Source organism: Macaca mulatta, chromosome 4 (genome assembly GCF_049350105.2).
Source record: "Macaca mulatta isolate MMU2019108-1 chromosome 4, T2T-MMU8v2.0, whole genome shotgun sequence".
Taxonomy (NCBI): domain Eukaryota; kingdom Metazoa; phylum Chordata; class Mammalia; order Primates; family Cercopithecidae; genus Macaca; species Macaca mulatta.
This window is the reverse complement of record NC_133409.1, coordinates 152,238,088-152,257,840: the sequence shown is the minus strand read 5'-3', so window position 1 is coordinate 152,257,840 and position 19,753 is coordinate 152,238,088. Positions and strand designations below refer to the sequence as shown.

At 44.5% G+C, this 19,753-nt stretch overlaps 1 protein-coding gene and 1 long non-coding RNA gene across 2 annotated transcripts in view; one reads left to right on the top strand and one right to left on the bottom strand.

Annotated features, from left to right (window-relative positions):
* Nucleotides 1–19,753, top strand: part of DDR1 (discoidin domain receptor tyrosine kinase 1) — a 112,454-nt gene that overhangs the window by 10,703 nt on the left and 81,998 nt on the right. The gene's annotated exons all lie outside the window — the stretch shown is intronic.
* LOC144340512 (uncharacterized) overlaps nt 5,256–19,753 on the bottom strand; it is a 46,416-nt gene continuing 31,918 nt past the window's right edge. The window contains exon 6 of the long non-coding RNA XR_013416696.1: nt 5,256–6,339. This is a non-coding gene — a long non-coding RNA (uncharacterized LOC144340512). The remainder of the gene's footprint in view (nt 6,340–19,753) is intronic.

Sequence of the window (19,753 nt, the reverse complement as noted above, 5' to 3'; positions counted from 1 at the left end):
AGAGGCACCAATTCCTTTGGTTGAAAGGATGAAGTAATCTAGCTGAATAAAGGCTGTATGTGTGTGTGTGCACACATGTGTGTTTGTAGTTAACCTTCCTTTAGCTCAGCTTAGGGAACAGCTTTTGTAAAACTGCCTAACTGGTAGTAGGTGAGAAAGGAATATGAATGAGATACACACCATTAGAGACAACTTACTAACAGAACGAGTCCGACATAGATTCCTTCCTACTTGGGTTTGAACCCTGAGTCCACCACTTACTAGCTGTGAGAAGGTGAATGAGTTGCCTCCCTTTGCTGTGCCTCTGTTTCTTGTAAATTCTATTTCCAAGCATTGTGAAGATAAAAGACAATGTATATACATTGTTTGATATATTACAGTCAATACTTGGTAACCACTATTGTTATTTATGTACACCAAACTTATATCCAAAGGGACTTTGATAGTTACAAGAAAAGATATAAGTCTGGATATCATGAAACAAGAGTAAAGTAATAAATCAAGTAGGAATGGAGGGGAGGATATGCATGCAGCACTAGATAATATCTATGTAGAGAGAGGATGAGGTCTTGGAAGATGAGTCTGAAGACTTCTCTGTTGGAGAGGGGCTCTATGCTTGGCATGCTGACTGCTTTTACCAACCCCACCCCCACATCTCATCTTACCCACAAGACAACCTTGTTCTGGGGAGTTCAGAGCCTTTATTTATTTATTTATTTATTTATTTATTTTTTGAGACGGAGTCTCGCTCTGTCACCCAGGCTGAAGTGCAATGGTGTTATCTCAGCTGACTATAACTATCTTTGCCTCCTGGATTCAAGCGATTCTCCTGCCTCAGCCTCCTGAGTAGCTGGGATTACAGGCAAGTACCACCATGCCCAGCTAATTTTTGCATTTTTAGTAGAGATGGGGTTTCACCATGTTGGCCAGGCTGGTCTCGAACTCCTGACATCATGAGCTACCCATCTTGGCCTCCCAAGGTGTTGGGATTTCAGGCATGAGCCACTGTGCCCAGCCCCAGAGTTTTTATTTATTTTTTAGAGAGGGTCTCACTCTGTCACCCAGGCTGGAGTGTAGTGGTGCAATCTTGGCTTACTGCAGCCTCATCCTCCCAGGTTCAAGCAATCCTCCCACCTCAGCCTCCTGAGTAATTGGGGCCACAGGCTCACACCACCATGCCTGGCTAATTTTTAAAAAAAATTTTTATAGAGACGAGGTCTTGCCATGTTGCCCAGGCTGATCTTGAACTCCTGGGCTCAAGTAATCCTCCTGCCTCAGCCTCCTAAAGTGCTGGGCTTACAGACATCAGCCACCGTGCCCGACCCAGAATCTTTCAACCCCTAAAATCCACTGGTGTGGGGTTAGATGAGGGATCCTGAAAGGAGAAGGAGGCTGCTGTGCAGTGATCCCACTGGCCTGCTTGCAGGAAGGAGAGCCGACCCTTTCTTGACCTCTACCAAAGACACCAGAGAGCTTTGTAAATCTTCCAATTAGATGATACATAAATACTTCCCCAGGTCTTCTAGGCCGGATTCAGTAATATTTACTTCGAGAGGCTGCTGCTTCCTGTTTGTATTTTCTTACCACAAGTTATCTGCCATTCCTACTTTCACTTAAGTTTTGTATCTTACTCTGTGAGAAATGTTTGAGCTGGCTGGAAACATTTCCTGAAATCATATCTCTAGTCTTTTAAGAAATGTCTGCATTTATGCTGGATTCATAGAGGTGAATTATCATTGAGATAAAAATTCCAGTCTTTACCTCAATTTACAATTCCTCACTTTCTTAGATCTCTTCACATTTTCATGACTTCTTTTTTTTTTTTTTTTTTTTTTTTTTTTTGAGACTGAATTTTGCTCTTGTTGCCCAGGCTGGAGTGCAATGGCACAATCTTGGCTCACTGCAACCTCTGCCTCCCAGGTTCAAGCGATTCTCCTGCCTCAGCCTCCTGAGTAGCTGGGATTATAGGCGCCCGCCACCATGCCCAGCTAATTTTTGTATTTTTAGTAGAGATGGGGTTTCACCATGTTGGGCAGGCTGGTCTCAAACTCCTGACCTCGTGATCCACCCACCTCAGCCCCCAAAAGTATTGGGATTACAGGTGTGAGCCACCACGCCTGGGCAGACATTTTCATTACTTCTATTACCTGTGTGAGCAAGTGGCTTTTTTGGGAGGTGATTTTCACAAAGAAACAAGGTTTTTCAAAAAAGGTGTTTCCCACGGGTTTCTGCCTATGAGGCCACCTGCCGAGAAACAGAGCCGCTTTGATAAGCTGGGTGGTCAGCTCTCATCCATACTTACTCAACCATGCCCAGCTGGGCAGTGCCACTTGTGTCTGAGCCTCAGCAAAACTGCATGTCCCTACATGTTAGGGGTCTTCACACACAAGTGAAGCAACCAGAAATATTGAATTTTCAGAGGCACAGACAACTAATAAAGCCACATGCCCCATTATTGCTTCATTGATTCACTGAAATAATGCTAGATATGATTGTGGTTACAGAGTTAAGCCCCATTGTTAATTATATGGTTTGGTGAGGGAAATAGTTTTTTTTTTGGCTAGATTAGTGTAAACACAGTTCAAATGTTGCTCCTTTACTGGGGACAGAAAAATCCACATGTGGCTCACACCTGTAATCCTAGCACTTTGAAAGGCCAAGGCAGGCAGATTGCTTGAGTCCAGGAGTTTGAGACTGGCCTGGGCAAGATGACAAAACTCTGTCTCTACTAAAAATTAAAAAAAAAAGTAATTTAATTTAAAAAATTGAGGTGAGAGTATCACCTGAGCTTGGGGATGTCAAGGCTGTCATGAGCCATGTTCGTGCCATTACACCCCACCGTGGATGACAGAATAAAACCCCATCTCATTAAAAAAAAAAATCCACATAATATAGTTCGCATCTTTGCTTCCCATATAAATTCCACTTTTTTATGTGTCACTATCAGTATGTAATTATTGAAACTTCAAGGTATGACTCTTGTTAGGAAATGATAGAGAAAAAATAATTGCTTTATAATTACCCATTACATTGTGACTTCTTGCAAATACATATAACCCATTTTCAGCCTCACTCATTTATTATAAACTTGTAAGAGGTGGAACAAACCTTTGTTTAGAGATGTGATTCAGGTGTTGCTTGCTGGAGTTTCTGAAAACAAACAAACAAACAAAAAACTCAACATAGTAGATGGCCAGATGAGCCACTGGGAAGTAACAATGGCTGGTCATGGCTCCTGTCAAACACAAAGCTCTGGCGGGAGAAGCTTGGAGTCTTCTGGATGTCTTTTGCAAAGATGACAAATTCTTTTAGATAGGCTGCTGCTTGAAGGTAAGATGGAAGAACCTTTGTTCATCGTATTATGGAGGTCTTTGACCCCCCCAACCCCTCCCACCCCATGAACTCAGACCTTCCACATTAGACCTGGGCTGTCCCTCAGCATCTTTGCTGCACACATTGCATGAAACTTCAGTTATTACATATAACTTCCAGGTGTTTGAAATAGGAAATACGTAAGAGACATGTTCCTGAGATGTCAGAGTGAGGTTTCCTTTGAGAGAAGGAAGTGAGGGTTGTTACCTATAGATTGTTGAGGGTAACAATGGGATGAGGCATACAAAGGACCTAGCCTAGCAGCAGGCATGTAGTAAGAGCTCAGTAAGTATTACATTTGTTTAATTAGTGTCTGCCTACCAGGTTCAGCCCTTGGCTTCATGTGTCCAGTGACACTTCCTAACTTGCCCATTCTTGCCCTTCTTTGGGTCCTGCTGTTTATTCTGTTCTCTGAAATAAGGAGTTCCTTTCTGTATTGTATCTGATAAGGTTAAAGCTCAAAGCAGTTAGGGACCTCAAGAGGTATCCTAGTCTAGTTCCTGGTCTAGATAAAATATTATCCCTTATTGCAGAAGTAGCAACTGAATCTAGGAAATGTTGAGTGATTTGAGAGACTGTAGTAGGCATAGGTGGGGATATTGGCTAATTCTTAGGTCTTCTGACTTAGGAGCATCTAGGTCATGGACACAGAGTTTTTTCAAAGTGGAGTCCTACAGTGCATCATTTACAGTTATTCTAGCTGCTGGTGGAATTTGGAGAAGTATCCTGAACACTTCTCTTTCCAAATCACAGGCTCAGTTGGGATCAGGAACATCTACTCACATCACATCAGCAGAACTTGTTCATTTGGGGGCATCCCCAATAATGCCAAAATCTATGCTCCAGATGTGTAAGAGTATGAATTGGAACCACTTCCAGGGAACCTCTTGTCTGCACCTCATTCTGTATTTATTTATTTATTTATTATTTTTGAGACAGAATCTCTCTCTGTTGCCCAGGCTGGAGTGCAATGGTGCGATGTCAGCTAACTGCAACCTCTGCCTTCCTGGTTCAAGTGATTTTCCTGCCTCAGCCTCCCAAGCAGCTGGGACTACAGGCATGTGCCACCATGCCTGGCTAGTTTTTGTATTTTTAGTAGAGACGGAGTTTTACCATGTTGACCAGGCTGGTCTTGAACTCCTGACCTCAAGTGATCTACCCACCTTGGCCTCCCAAAGTGCTGAGATTATAGGCAGGAGATACCGCGCCCTGCCTGTACATCATTCTGGATGGCTGAATCCTCCACTCTCCTGGTTCTCTCCTCTGTGCTGGTAGGAGGAGAGGCTGGGAGAGAATGGGAGAGGTGATCATGATCAGTAAAGAGACAATTGGAGGGAGATGGTCCAACCCTGTCGTTCTGGACTCTGAAGTGGTCTTTACTGAAAACGGCAGATTCCTAGGCTCAGAAAATAGTGGCAAAATAGCTTGGAATTTAGGAGTTTCAGATTTTTTTTCAGATTCTTCCGGGCTGGAGTGCAGTGGTGTGATCTCAGCTCACTGTAACCTCTGCCTCCTGGCCTCAAGAGATCCTCCCACCTCAGCCTCCTCAGTAGCTGGGACTACAGGTGCATGCCACCACACCTGGCTAATTTTTGTAGTTTTGTAGTTTGTAGGATCTTCCTGTCTTACCCAAGCTGGTCTTGAACTCCTGGGCTCAAGCAATCTGCCTGCCTCAGCCTCCCAAAATGCTGGGATTACAGATGTGAGCCATCATACCCTGCCTCATATTTTTTTGTAATAGGTTTACTTTAATTCAAGATTGAAGGCTGGGCATGGTGGCTCACGTCTGTAATTCCAAAAGTGGGATTTGAGAGTACAAATTTGGGATTGTAATTTGTAATCCCAGAAGTGGGATTTGGGTATGAGCCACCATACCCAGCTGATTTTTTTTTTTTAATAGAGAAGGGTTTTACCACATTGCCCAGGCTGGTCTCGAACTCCTGGGTTTAAGCAATCTACCTGCCTTGGTCTCACAAAGTGCTGAGATTATAGATGTGCCTTGCCTGACCTGATTGTTGTTGGTTATATCTCTTTTAATATACAGGTTAGCCCTCTCATTTTTTCCCCCTCTTGCAATAGGTTTGTTGGAGAAAATGGATTTTTTTTGGTACTGTACAGCTTTCCAGTCTGGGTTTTGCTGATTCTATCCTGGAGGTGCTATGTCAGACACTCCTCTGATCACTGACGTCTTGTAAGTTGCTAATTTCATCTAGAGGTCTGATCAGATTGAAGTTCAGTGTTTGTTTTTGCAGGGCCCCTTCTCAGGGAATGTTGTGAGTGTTCACCCAGAGGTACATGCTGTCTGCTTGTGTCCGTCTCTTTTGGTGATGTTCTAAGTCATTCGTGATCATTGACTAATCCATTATTTCATTAGGAGTTGCAAAATGGCAATATTGGAATTCTATTCTTTCTTTCTTCATTTAGGTATTTATTCTTTTTTCTCCCCCACACCCCACTCTCCTGCCCTACTCGCTCCTTTCTTCAGTTATCAGGTGGACTGCTTGTGTAAGAGAAATTGCTTCATCAACCATGGGGTTCAGTTATGGTTTCTATAGGAAAGGCAGAATAAAGGATTTCTCTTTATTACTACTTTTCAAATTGTTGAGTTGGCTACATAGAGTCCTCCACAAGTCACCAGTTATTTAAGATACCATTATGAAATCATGGATTGAAACATATTTGATATACTTCAGTTCACTGTAGTCTATTACAGTTATTAGTCTTATGAATGCTCAAATTGTCCCGTCTTCGGCAAGTGGGAGTCTTTTCACCTCTTTCTGACACAGTCCAAAGAGACTTTGATAGCTTTTTGAGTTTCTGATTTGACTAGATATCCAAGCACATCGTGTGCATTTCCGTTCCCAGTCTGAGAGCCAAGCATTTCTTCAAGATCTGATTTCAGTTGAAGGGAAATCACAGAGTGCCGGGGATGCTCGTTGCTGCTGGGTTGGTCCTTGTTTCTAGGGCCTTTTAGTGGGAAGAAAATATAAACATATTTTAAAAATAAACTCATTCTCTGTTTATACTAAGTCTTTATTTTTTAATTTTTTTTTTTTTTACCAGCTCTAGGATCAAGGAAAATATTTTTACTAATACTTTCCATTCAAATAGAGGCTCTCAGTGTTACATAACTTCATATATCTTGCATCTGTTTTTTTCTCCCAACCGAATATTCTAGTTTCCAAATCCGCCAATGTTTGTCCCTCAATACTTACACACAGGCTTAACATAACAACATCAATATTATCACCATGAATATGATAATGCTTTTCCATGAAACGGCCATACATGCAAAGCGGCCCCCAAAGGTCAAAGGAGCTGAGAAACCGAAGAACCAGGTGGACAAGTCCAGTTTGTTGCTAAAGCGTGTTTCACTGAGGAACTTACAGACAGAAGCCTGCTCTTGGGCAGCTGCAAGACAGGTAGATCTCGCACTGTTACCCTCAAGGCTTATATACCATAGGGAAAGAGTATAAGTGCTTAGTGCAAGACAAAAGCAACTATCCAGAACAGGCTAGAATGCTATGTGCGTCACAGCCTATAATTTGTGTGATAACATCAAGGTTGATATATTCTTACACTAGGGACAGTAAATAAAGTAGGAATCAGGAGGCATTCCTGGGACTGGGGCTAATCAGATGTCAACATGGCAGATTAGCATCCAAGATGGAGCCACTTTTGCCTCCACAATAAAACTATTCTTTCAGTTCTTTCTTTTTTGTCCTTAGGGTATGTCTCACTAGGAATATACAATCAAATTGCAGTGGTCTAAAGTTGTTTGAGACAGTTTTTTTCTCTGTAATTGTATCACTAACTCACTGTGCGGATAGTCTTTTTTTTTTTTTTTTTTTTTTTTTGAGACGGAGTCTCGCTGTGTCTCCCAGGCTGGAGTGCAGTAGCGAGATCTCGGCTCACTGCAAGCTCCGCCCCCCTGGGTTCACGCCATTCTCCTGCCTCAGCCTCCCGAGTAGCTGAGACTACAGGCGCCCGCCACCTCGCCCGGCTAATTTTCTTGTATTTTTAGTAGAGACGGGGTTTCACCGTGTTAGCCAGGATGGTCTCAATCTCCTGACCTCGTGATCCGCCTGTCTCGGCCTCCCAAAGTGCTGGGATTACAGGCTTGAGCCACCGCGCCCAGCCTAGTCTTTTTTTTTGCTTTCGATTTTTAGAAATTTAAATATATACATGTATATACATGTATATATTCTTAGATATAAAGTAGCATCCAGATTTCCCCACTTCTCTTTTTTTTAAATGAACATTGAGATACAGTTTGACCTTTCTTTACTTAACAGTAGGTGCTGTCAATCAGTCCATGGCAGTATGTAGAGATATTCTTTATTCTTTTTTTAATGCTCCATAGTACTTCACATTTAATTCAAGCAGCCCCTTATTGTTAGACATTTGGGTTATTTCTAGTTTTTATTTATTTATTTATGTGTTTTTAAAATTTGAAATAGAGATGGAGTTTCACCATGTTGCCCAGGCTGGCCTTGAACTCCTGGACTCAAGCAATCAGCCTGCCTTGGCCTCTCAAAGTGCTAGGATTACAGTGTGAGCCACCATGCCCGGCCTATTTCTAGTCTTTTGTTATTATAAACAGAGCTGCAATAAATAGTCTATGCAAATACTTTTTCATATTTTTGCCAGTGATGTATTGGAATAGTTTCCTAGAAATGGTATTGCTGGAAATGCATATGTAACTTTGCTAGAGATAGCCAGTCAAATTCCCTTCCATAGAGGTTGCCTCATTTTGCATTCCTAGTCACAATGTACTAGAATTCCTGTTTCCCTATAGCTTTGCCAACTACATGTATTGACAAATATGCTACCTTAGGATAGTTGTTTTGTTTTGTTTGTTTTGTTTTTTGTTTTTGGGACAAGTTCTTGCTCTTTTGCCCAGGTCGGAGTGCACCTTGAACTCATGAGCTCAAGTGATGTTTCTGTCTCAGCCCTCCAAGTAGCTGGAACTACAGGCATGCACCACCATGCCTGGCTAATTTTTTATGTTTACTTTTTTGGAGAGACAGGGTCTCACCACATTGCCCAAGCTGGTCTTAAACTTTTGGCTTCAAGCTATGCTCCTGCCTTGGCCTCCCCTTAGTATGATTTTGCCTTGTATTCTTATTGGAATCAAGGTTAAACATCTTTTTACATGTTATAGGGCCCTTTACATTTCTTTTTCTGTGAAGTGTTTGTTCATGTCTCTTATCCAGTTCTTTTCCTTCTACTTTTATTATTATTTTTTAACACTTGCTATGGACTAGGGGATCCCTCTACTTTTAGAAGTTCTTTATGTATTAGGAATCTTAACCATTTGTCCATGATATGTTTGCCATGTGTATTTTTTTTTTTTTTTGAGACGGAGTCTTCCTCTGTCGCCCAGGCTGGAGTGCAGTGGCCGGATCTCGGCTCATTGCAAGCTCCGCCTCCCCCGGGTTTATGCCATTCTCCTGCCTCAGCCTCCCAAGTAGCTGGGACTACAGGCGCCCGCCACTTTGCCTGGCTAGTTTTGTTTGTATTTTTTTAGTAGAGACGGGGTTTCACCGTATTAGCCAGGATGGTCTTGATCTCGTGATCCGCCCGTCTCGGCCTCCTAAAGTGCTGGGATTACAGGCTCGAGCCACCGTGCCCAGCCACCATTTGTATTTTTACTTTGGTTAAGGCAATATTTTTTCCTTGCAAAAGGTTTTGCTTTTAAATTTGTATGTAGTTAAATTTATCACCTCTTTTTTTTTTTTTTTTTTTTTTGAGATGGAGTCACCCAGGCTGGAGTGCAGTGGCACAATCTCAGCTCACTGCAACCTCCGCCTCCTGGGTTCAAGTGATTCTCCTGCCTCAGCCTCCTGAGTAGCTGGGACTACAAGGTGTGCCACCACACCCAAGTAATTTTTGTATTTTTTAATAGAGACGGGGTTTCACCATATTGGCCAGGCTGCTCTTGAACTCCTGACCTCATGATCTGCCTGCCTCGGTCTCCCAAAGTGCTGGGATTACAGGCGTGAGCCACCATGCCCGGCCAAAATTTATGACTCTTTCTCTTCAATTGCAGCTGAAGATTTAGCCATAGTTATGCAAGCCTTTTCTACTCCCAAACTGTAGAAGAATTTATTTATTTCCCTTTAATGTTGTGTGGTTTTTGTTTTTTAAAGTCTCATATGGAATTTATCTTTTTGTATGTATGCTATGATAAATGGATTGACTTTTATACTTTTTCATATAGAGTCTCAAATTTGATATTACTAGCTCCTCTCTCCCACCCCCTCCCTTCAACTTGATTTTTCCTGGACATTTTATTATTTTCTTGGCCAAAGCTGGACATGGATCAAAATAAACATCTGTTCAACTCCTGTGTTTAGTTCCATTTTGTGGCCTGTTTTTCTTTCCTGGACTCTGTGATTTCAGCACAGTGTTTTTCCAGCCATTCAGGGAGTTACGACCTTTAGGGCTTGAGGCAGAGTGCATTAAAGGCCTGTCCAGAGAATGATTCAAGCTGGAGTGGATCCTGCAGACATCCAGGAGGGCCCAGCTCTACTTGGGTCGGGGGGTTGGAGAGCTGCTTTTCAGGAGCGGGATGGCCGCTCACGCGTGTGGAGCATTCAGGAGCCCAGTTTTTTGTGTTTTTGTTTTTGTTTTTTCCTTGAGACAGAGTCTTACTCTGTTGTCTGGGCTGGAGTGCAGTGGTGTGATCTCGGCTCACTGCAACCTCTGTCTCTTGGGTTCAAGTGATTCTCCTGCCTCAGCCTCCCGAGTAGCTGGGATTACTATGATAATGACAACCATGTAAAAATGTGATTGGACAAAAAGGATATGATCTAATACTAATAGACAGAGTGGGGAAACCCAGCAAGTCCTGTCCAGATTCTTCTTGGCCTCTCTGTGCAGCCTTTCTTCCTCCAGGGTATGGGGGACCCTTTCTGAAATGGTGGCGCCTGCCACCAAGCCCAGCTAATTTTTGTATTTTTAGTAGAGACAGGGTTTCACTATGTTGGCCAGGCTGGTGTTGAACTCCTGACCTCAAGTGATCTGTCCGGCCGCCTCCCAACGTATTGGGATTACAGGCATAAGCCATGGCGCCTGTCCTGGAGCCCAGTTTTTATTGATGACTCATGTTTCCTGTTTCCACCCCTCCCCTGCTCTTGATTTCCATTAGGAATTTCTACCTTTCTAACTGGAGAAGACTGGAGTCAGGGGGTAGAGAAGTGGGCAGAGGAAGGGAGGAGTGAATACGAGATTGAAACCCATCTTCTGCTCATGTAACTCCCAGTGCAGATCCATATCATTAATGCCAGCTACAATTTAGTGGTTATTTTCTACCACCAGGCATCAGGTACTGTGCTAAGTACTTTATACAGAATAAATCATTTAATCTTGACCTGTTAGTGGCTAGGGTTGTTACTTCCAGAAGGAAAAAGAGGCCCAGAGATAAGGTCGCACAATCGGTAAGTAGTGGGATTTGGGTCTGTGTGACGTCAGATTCCAGGCTCAAAACATCTAAGTCTGTGGCCTCCACAAAAAAAAAGGCTCATAACAGCCTGTATTTCTGTTCGCTTTTGCATCTAAAGACTCACTTTACTCCCGTTCACTGCCCAGATCTGCTGAGCTCAGATGTGAGCAGTGTGCTTGGCTCTGACTGCAGGCATCATGCTGGGCTGTAGGGACCCACGGCTGGAGAGGGGCTCCGTCTTGCCCTCTGTCTGTTCTGTTGCCAGCACAGTGCTTGGCACATGTGGCCTCTCATCATATATCTGTTGGATAATTAGATGAGAAAGGAGGAGGAAGAGGAACGTGTGCTGGAGATAAAGGGGCAGGAGTGGAGGAGGCGCAGGGGAAGAGAACAGATTTGGGAGAAAACAGTGGGACATGAGGATGCTGGGCAAGTGGCTGGAAGGTTGCCATGTGTTCAGAAGCACAGAAAAAGGTGACTTCCAGGTCAAAAGTGATTTCAGGCTGGGTGCACTTTGGGAGGCTGCCAGACGGATCACCTGAGGCCTGGAGTTCCAGACTTGCCTGGCCAATATGGTAAAACCCTGCCTGTACTGAAAATACAAAATTAGCTGGTGTGGTGGCAGGCACCTGTAATCCCAGTTACTTGGGAGGCTGAGGCAGAAGAATCGCTTGAACCCAGGAGGCGGAGGTTGCAGTGAGCCAAGATTGCACCACTACACTCCAGCCTAGGCAGCAGAGTAAGACTCTCTCTCAAAAAAAAATTATATATATATTTATATATACACACACATATATATACACATATATACACATTTATACATATATACATATGTACACATATAAACACACATATATATACATACACACATATATAAAGTGATTTCAGTTTTTTCACAACTTGATCACTGAGCAAGTGACCTAGACTGTGGTCATTTTCTGTTAACTCTTATCTGATCCAACTAGAAAGCAAAGTAAAACAAAAACCTGACTGCCTTCTACAAACAAGTCAATGTGAAGGTATTCAGCTCTCTCAGGTTGCAAAAGACAGAGAAACACCCAAGTTACCTCAGGGGATGGACATTGCCTAAGGATACACAGGTGAGTAAGGAAAATAGGAAATGGCTTCTGTAGGTCTCAAGAACTAGAGCACCATTCAGGATGCAATGGCCGTGCACAGTGTGGCCTGGCAGAGAGAAGGAAACTGCTCTCCATCATCAAGAATACAGCTCTAGGCCAGGTGTGGTGGCTCACGCCTATAATTCCAGCACTTTGGGAGGCTGAGGCGGGTGGATCACCTGAGGTCAGGAGTTCGGGACTAACCTGGCCAAAATGGTGAAACCCCGTCTCTACTAAAAATAAAAAAAAAAATTATCCGGGCGTAGTGGCACATGCCTGTGGACCCAGCTACCGAGGAGGCTGAGGTAGAAGAATCACTTGAACCCAGTAGGGGGAGGTTGCACTTCAGCCTGGGCGACAACAGTGAAACTCTGTCTCAAAAATAAGAATAAAAGCCGGTGGCTCATGCCTGTAATCCTAGCACTTTGGGAGGCCAGGGTGGGCAGATCACGAGGTCAAGAGATTGAGACTATCCTGGCTAACATAGCGAAACCCCGTCTCTACTAAAAATACAAAAATTAGCTGGGAGTTGTCTCGCTTGCCTGTAGTCCCAGCTACTCAGGAGGCTGAGGCAGGAGAATCGCTTGAACCTGGGAGGTGGAGGTTGCAGTGAGCCGAGATTGTGCCACTGCACTCCAGCCTGGTGACACAGCAAGACTCCATCTCAAAATAAAATAATAATAATAATAAATAAAAAAAGAAAATACAGAAATTTGGCTGGGCGCGGTGGCTCCTGCCTGTAATCCCTGCACTTTGGGAGGCCGAGGTGGGCGGATCACTTGAGGTCAGGAGTTTGAGACCAGCCTGGTCAACATGGTGAAACCCTGTCTGTACTAAAAATACAAAAAAAAAAAAAAAAAAAAAAAGCCAGGCATGGTGGCAGGTGTCTGGAATCCCAGCTACTCAGGAGGCTGAGGCAGGAGAATTGCTTGAACCTAGAAGGTGGAGGTTGCAGTGAACCGAGATCGTGCCACTTCACTCCAGCCTAGGCAACAGAGCAAGATTCTGTCTCTAAATAAATAAATAAATAAATAAATAAATACAACTCTTCTAGTTCCCAGCCCCTCTGGGGTTCTTGTATGAAAGAAAACATTTTAATGTGTTCTTTGACTACATGAAATTCAGGCAGAGTCTGATCAAAGAGATGCCCCATTGCTGAGCACAATGAAGAGAAAGGGTGTCTTCCTAGAGCAGAGAGGTGGTGAGAAATTTCCAGAATAGGGCACCTTGCATAGAGATTATTTTAGGAATGGTCATCTCTGGTATGGAATTCTACTTGTCCCCTGTAGAATTCTGGCTGGCCTACCCATGGCTCAAGCCTCCACTGAAGCTGTGTTGACCCCTATTCCAGTGTCAGCTGGTAAAGAAAGGGAAGGGCTGAAGGCGTTGGACCCCCACAGGGAAGTGTTGAAAGAAAGGAAAAGCAAGAGGTGATATTGACCAGGGAAATGGCGCCACTTCCTGAGCCAGGGCCCTGGACTTCCTGCAGCTGTAGAAAAGTGTGGGCCTGAGTTATTTAACTATCAAAGAAAAAGTGATGCTCTCTGTGTGGGAAAAACAACATTCAATGTGCTTTTTCCTACTCTCTTACTCATGACAATCGACACAGAAAGCTTCTGTGTCCAGATGTGAGGAGTTTTGTCTCTACACATCAAGCAAGCAGTTAAGTCTGCAGCAGACACCAGTTGGGTGTCTTCCAATCCAATTCTGACACTATCTACCTAGGGATAGCGTCAAATTCCACAGGTTGAGGGCTCAGTCCCCAGTACTGTGCCCCCCCAAACTGGTCACAGTTTTGGCCTTGGAAACTTTTGACCCACCAGCTTCAAGCTGGGATTCCCACAACCCCCTCTCTGGGTTCAGTTAAATAAACACTTACGTTTACTGGTTTATTACAAAGGCTAGAGATGAAGAGATGCACAGGGAGAAGGGGCACTGAACTTCCGTGCCCTCCCTGGGTGCAGCACCCTCCAGGAACCTCCATATGTTCAGCTCTCCAGGAGCTCTCTGAACCCTGTCCTCTTGGGAATTTATGGAGACTTCACTGAACAGGCATGACTGAAGCATGGACAACCATGTCAAAATGTGATTGGACAAAGAGGACATGATCTAATACTAACAGACAGAGTGGGGAAACCCAGCAAGTCCTGTCTAGATTCTTCTTGGCCTCTCTGTGCAGTCTTTCTTCCTCCCATTCCTTTCTGAAATGGGAGTCATATGACCTATAGTCAGATAGGGTAGGTCAAAGACAGAAAGATGGGCAAAGATTCCTGCCTTGGAGAGATAAAGGAGCAGATGAAATGAGGGCAGGAGGTCAGAGAGATTCTGTTTATTGAGGTCTGCTTCTGAGGCCTAAAGCACCCAACATTACAACAACAGACTGTAACAAGGGCAATGGGAATTATAAGCCAGGAACCGTGGACTAAAACCTGTATATAAATGATAACAGCACAGACTCCCAAAGGCTGGAAAACCTGTGGGCTTCCCTTTAACCACATAGAGCCACTGTTCTCTCCACAGTGCCTGCATATTCCCGTCTCTTTCTGTCGAATGACTTTTTTTTTTTCTTTCTGTTTTTTTCTGTTTTCTTTTTCTTTCTTTTTTTTTTTTTTAATACAGTCTCACTCTCTTGCCCAGGCTGAAGTGCAGTGGTGTGATCTTGGCTCACTGCAAACTCCACCTCTTGGGTTCAAGAGATTCTCTTGCCTCAACCTCCCAAGTAGCTGGGATTATAGGCTCCAGCCACCACACCCGGCTAATTTTTTGAATTTTTTTTTTTTTTTTGAGACAGAATCTCGCTCTGTCACCCAGGCTGGAGTGCGGTGGCGCACTGGCGTGGTGGCACGATCTCAGCTCACTGCAAGCTCCGCATCCCAGGTTCACACCATTCTCCTGCCTCAGCCTCCTGAGTAGCTGGGACTACAGGTGCCCACCACCAAGCCTGGCTAATTTTTTGTATTTTTAGTAGAGACAGGGTTTCACTGTGTTAGCCAGGATGGTCTCGATCTCCTGACCTCGTGATCTGCCCGCCTTGGCCTCCCAAAGTGCTGGGATTACAGGCGTGAGCCACTGCGTCCGGCCTAATTTTTTGTATTTGTGAAGAGACAGGGTTTCACCATGTTGGCCAGGCTGGTTTTGAACTCCTGACCTCAAGTGATCCACTCACCTTGGCGTCCCAAAATGTTGGAATTACAGGCGTGAGCCACGGTGCCGAGCCTGTTGAATGACTTTAAATCTCCACCCTTTACCTATAGCAGCCCACTTCCTTCTATCTCTTCAAATCTCCTTTTTCTCACTTTCTTCTCCACCTTCCTTGCCCTTTTAGGAGCAGAAAAGGGCATACCTTTTCTGCGATACCTTTCCTTTCCATCATAAAAGTCTCAGCCATGGTCCTCTAACAAAAAACAGGTTAACGAGAGAAAAACATTTATTGAATCCAAGTTTCATGTGTCCTGGTAGCCTTTAGAATGAAAACCCACAGGGGTTGGGCATGGTGGCTTATGCCTATAATCCCAGCAGTTTGGGAGGCCAAGGCGGGCAGATCACTTGAGGTCAGGAGTTCACGACCAGCCTGGCCAACACGGTAAAATCCCATCTCTACTAAAATAAACAAAACAAAACAAAACAAAACAACCCCACCAAAAAAAAAGTTAGCTGGGTGTGGTGGCATGAGCCTGTAGTCCCAGCTACTCAGGAGGCTGAGGCAGGAGAATGGCTTCAACACGGGAGGCAGAGGTTGCAGTGAGCCGAGATTGCACCACTGCACTCCAGCCTGGGCGACAGAGTGAGACTCCGTCTCAAAAAAAAAAAAAAGAAAAAAAAGAAAAAAAAAAAAGAATGAAGACCCACAGGGAAAATTCTCCATTTTAATGCTTAGAGTTGATGAAGAATGGATGGTCATGTGGAAATATGATGGACAGAAAAGGTATGATCTAATGGGGGAATCCAGCAAGGCCTATCTGTCCAGATTCTTCTTGGCCTCTCTGTTGCAGCATTTCTTCCAGCCAGGTATGGGACAGGACCCCTCTGGAATGAGGGTCTTATGGCCCACCGTCAGACAAGGGTAGGTCAGACAGTTTCTTTATGGTCATGTCTTAGACAGGCAGCAGTAGAAGAAATAATTCTAGTTTTTATGGCTGGCTTTGGGGAAAAGGGGTTCTGGTTTCTGACTTGTCTTAGGGAAGACTAATTCTGGCTTCTGTGGCTCACTTTAGGGGAGAACCAGGGGCAAGAGACAGGAGGGGCAGGAGATCAGAGGGATCTTGGTTTCGAGGCTGCTTCTGAGACTTCCCAATGTCCTTTAGTTCAAAGTACTCAGCATTCCAAGGTGCCACGCTTTGGGGTATTGTTTTCTGAGCCCCAATATTTTCTTCCTCTCTTCTTCATTCTTGCCCAGTCTCTTCTTCTTCTTCTTTCTTCTTTTCCTTCCTCTTCCTCTTCCTCTTCTTCTTCTTCTTCTTTGTTTTTCTCTTTTTTAAACTGAGATGGGGTCTCACTCTATCATCCAGGCTGAAGTGCAGTGGCATGATCTCAGCGCACTGCAACCTCTGCCAGCGCCCGGGTTCAAGCAATTCTCATGCCTCAGCCTCTCCAGTAGCTGGGACTACAGGCATGTGCTGCCGCGCCCGGCTAATTTTTTTCTATTTTTAGTAGAGACGGCCAGGCTGGTCTTGAATTCCTGACCCAAAGTGATCTGCCTGCCTTGGCCTCTCAAAGTGCTGGGATTATAGGCGTGAGCCACTGTGTCTGGCCCCCAATCTCTTCTCAATCGCATTCATCAATGTTTTTCTTTCCACCTGTTTTTTTCTTTTTTCATCCCATCACCTTGGGTCTCTTCTTGTCTGTTTCCCAGTCTTTGTTACTGTCAGCCAGTTCTTTGCTTGTCCCCTTCCTTTCTTTGCAACAATTCTTATCTCAGTTGTTCAGCATAATAGAGGTGCAAACTGATGGCCTACTGCCTGAGTATACTCTGCAGAAACATGTAATTTGCTAAAAGAATGTTTATCCAAAATATTGCCTTCAGGGCCTGGGAGCAGTGGCTCATGCATGCAACTCCAGCACTTTGGGAGGCCAAGTTGTGAGGATTGCTTGAGCCCAGGAGAGACCAGTCTGGGCAACATAGTAGGGCCCTGTCTTTACAAAAAATACAAAAGTTAGCCAGGCATGATGCTACACACCTGCAGTCCCAGCTTCTGGGGAGGCCGAGCTGGGAGGATTGCTTGAGCCCAGGAGGCCAAGGCTGCAGAAAACTTTGACTGTGCTACTGCACTCCAGCTTGGGTCACAGAGCAAGACTCTGTCTCAAAAAATAACAAAAGAAAGAAAGAAGGAAAGGAAAGGAAAGGAAGAAAAGAAAAGAAAATTAAAAAAGTCTTCAATCTCAACAATTAAGAATTGGAGATTCCACATAAAAATCCAGTTTTTTTTTTTTTTTTTTTTTTTTTGAGACAGAGTCTCACTCTGTCGCCCAGGCTGGAGTGCAGTGGCACGATCTCGGCTCACTGCAACCTCTGCCTCCTGGGTTCAGGCAATCTCCTGCCACAGCCTCCCGAGTAGCTGGGACCACAGGCGCCCGCCACCACACCGGCTAATTTTTTGTATTTTTTTTAGTAGAGACGGAGTTTCACTGTGTTAGCCAGGATGGTCTCCATCTCCTGACCTCATGATCTCCCACCTTAGCCTCCCAAAGTGCCGGGATTACAGGCGTGAACCACTGTGCCCAGGCTAAATATTAACCTTATATGAACAAAAAGAGAAACGAGGATATATGGAGAGAGTAAAAGAGAAGTGAGGCACAGTGGGAAATGGGGAAGGGAGACCTGAGCCTTTGTCTATAGCAAAGGTTGAAAACTCAGCCACCTGCAGGGGCAAAGCAGAAAATGCAAATTATGTAGCAGGCTTGGGGTAAGAAAGACCCGGCTCTTGTTCTCTCTTTGTTTTCCCATTTTTCAGCAAAGATATGGGTAGAAACTAAAACTGGGAGGCCCAGGTGGGCGGATCACTTGAGGTCAGGAGTTTGAGGCCAACATGGTGAAACACCGTCTCTACTAAAAATACAAAGATATTGGCCAGGCATGGTGGTGCATGCCTGTAATCCCAGCTACTCGGGAGGCTGAGGCAGCAGAATCACTTGAACCCAGGAGACGGGGGTTGCAGTGAGCCGAGATGGCATCACTGCACTCCAACCTGGGCGACAGAGTGAGCCTCCGTCTCAAAAAAAAAAAAAAAAAGAAAAGAAAAGAAAAGAAAAACTTAATATTTAATGCATCGACATAAGGCTAACTTTAGGACCACTTTTGAAACTATTTTTTCAAACTGTGTCGAAATCTTCAATCTTCAGAAAAAGTCTGTTAAAAATCATTTTATTTTCGCACTCGTGTGTGTGTGTGTGTGTGTGTGTGTGTGTGTACGCACGTAGATGAGAGTAGTTACTCTATGAAGGATCTGTTACTTGTCTTGCTGTTTGTTTTGTTTGACTAACAGCCTATTTACATGGATAAGATCTCAGAACCGGTTACTAGGCCGTATGAAAGAGGAGTCTTCTTTAGGATCATTGTCAGTACAGGCCTGGCATTCACCTAACCGGTAATAGAAACCTGAAAAGCAGTGGCATAAAAATTGAGAGTTTAATTTTTCTGGATTTAGAATAAATCTAGAGGTGAGAGCAGGGGTCCTAATAGCATAGCAATATTGACAAGAACCTAGTATAATTAACCATGTTTTCCAGTTTCTGTATTCTGATGCTTCCACATCTCTGGGTCTTGCTGACCCTGGAGTGACTGCCCCTCCCAGGCTGAAGTAATTCCTAGAAGCAAAGAACTCGCCTGTCACATGTAGATCAACCAGTCTAGACCCCATCCTCCCAACCACCGCCTTCATCAGGCTCTGCCACTCCTAGCTGCAGTTCCCCTAGTCACCCCAGGACCAGTACTAGACAGCTGGGGACAGCCCCTACGCCACAGAGGCTGCTGAAATTATTCAAACTAGCCAAGCCTGAACTTGCTTACCTGCCTGCACACTCCTGCCTGTGAAACCACAGTTAAGGCTCTTGCCCACATTTTCCTTTCACTCCTGCTACCTCCTGACTGACTCAGGTGCTTCCCCATGGGGCACCCCCTGCAGGCTATGCCATGCCTCATGCATGTTTCTAGGGAACTGTGAGTAAATTTCTTCCTCCATGAAAGTGATTCCTGTGTCTGCATGCCTTACCACACCTGATTAAAACAAACCCTGGCTACCTTTACAACCCCCAGGTCCAACCAGCCTTCTGAGCCACCACCCTGACTTGATCCAGCATCAAGAATCTCATTTCTGGGCCAGGTGCAATGGCTTATGCCTGTAATCCCTACACTTTGGGAAGCTGAGGCTGGCGGATCACTTGAGGTCAAGAGTTTGAGACCAGCCTGGCCAACATAGTGAAATCCTATCTCTACTAAAAATAAAAATTAAAAAAATAGGCTGGGTGCGGTGGCTTACGCCTGTAATCCTAGCACTTTTGGAGGCCTAGGCGAGCGGATCACAAGGTCAGGTGATCGAGATCACAGTGAAACCCCGTCTCTACTAAAAATACAAAAAATTAGCTGGGCATGGTGGCGGGCGCCTGTAGTCCCAGCTACTAGGGAGGCTGAGGCAGAAGAATGGCGTGAACCCGGGAGACAGAGTTTGCGGTGAGCCGAGATCGCACCACTGCATTCCAGCCTGGACGACAGAGCGAGACTCCATCTCAGAAATAAAAATAAATAAATAAATAAATAAATAAATAAATAAATAAGTAGCTGGGTGCAGTGGCATAATCCTGTAACCCCAGCTACTTGGGA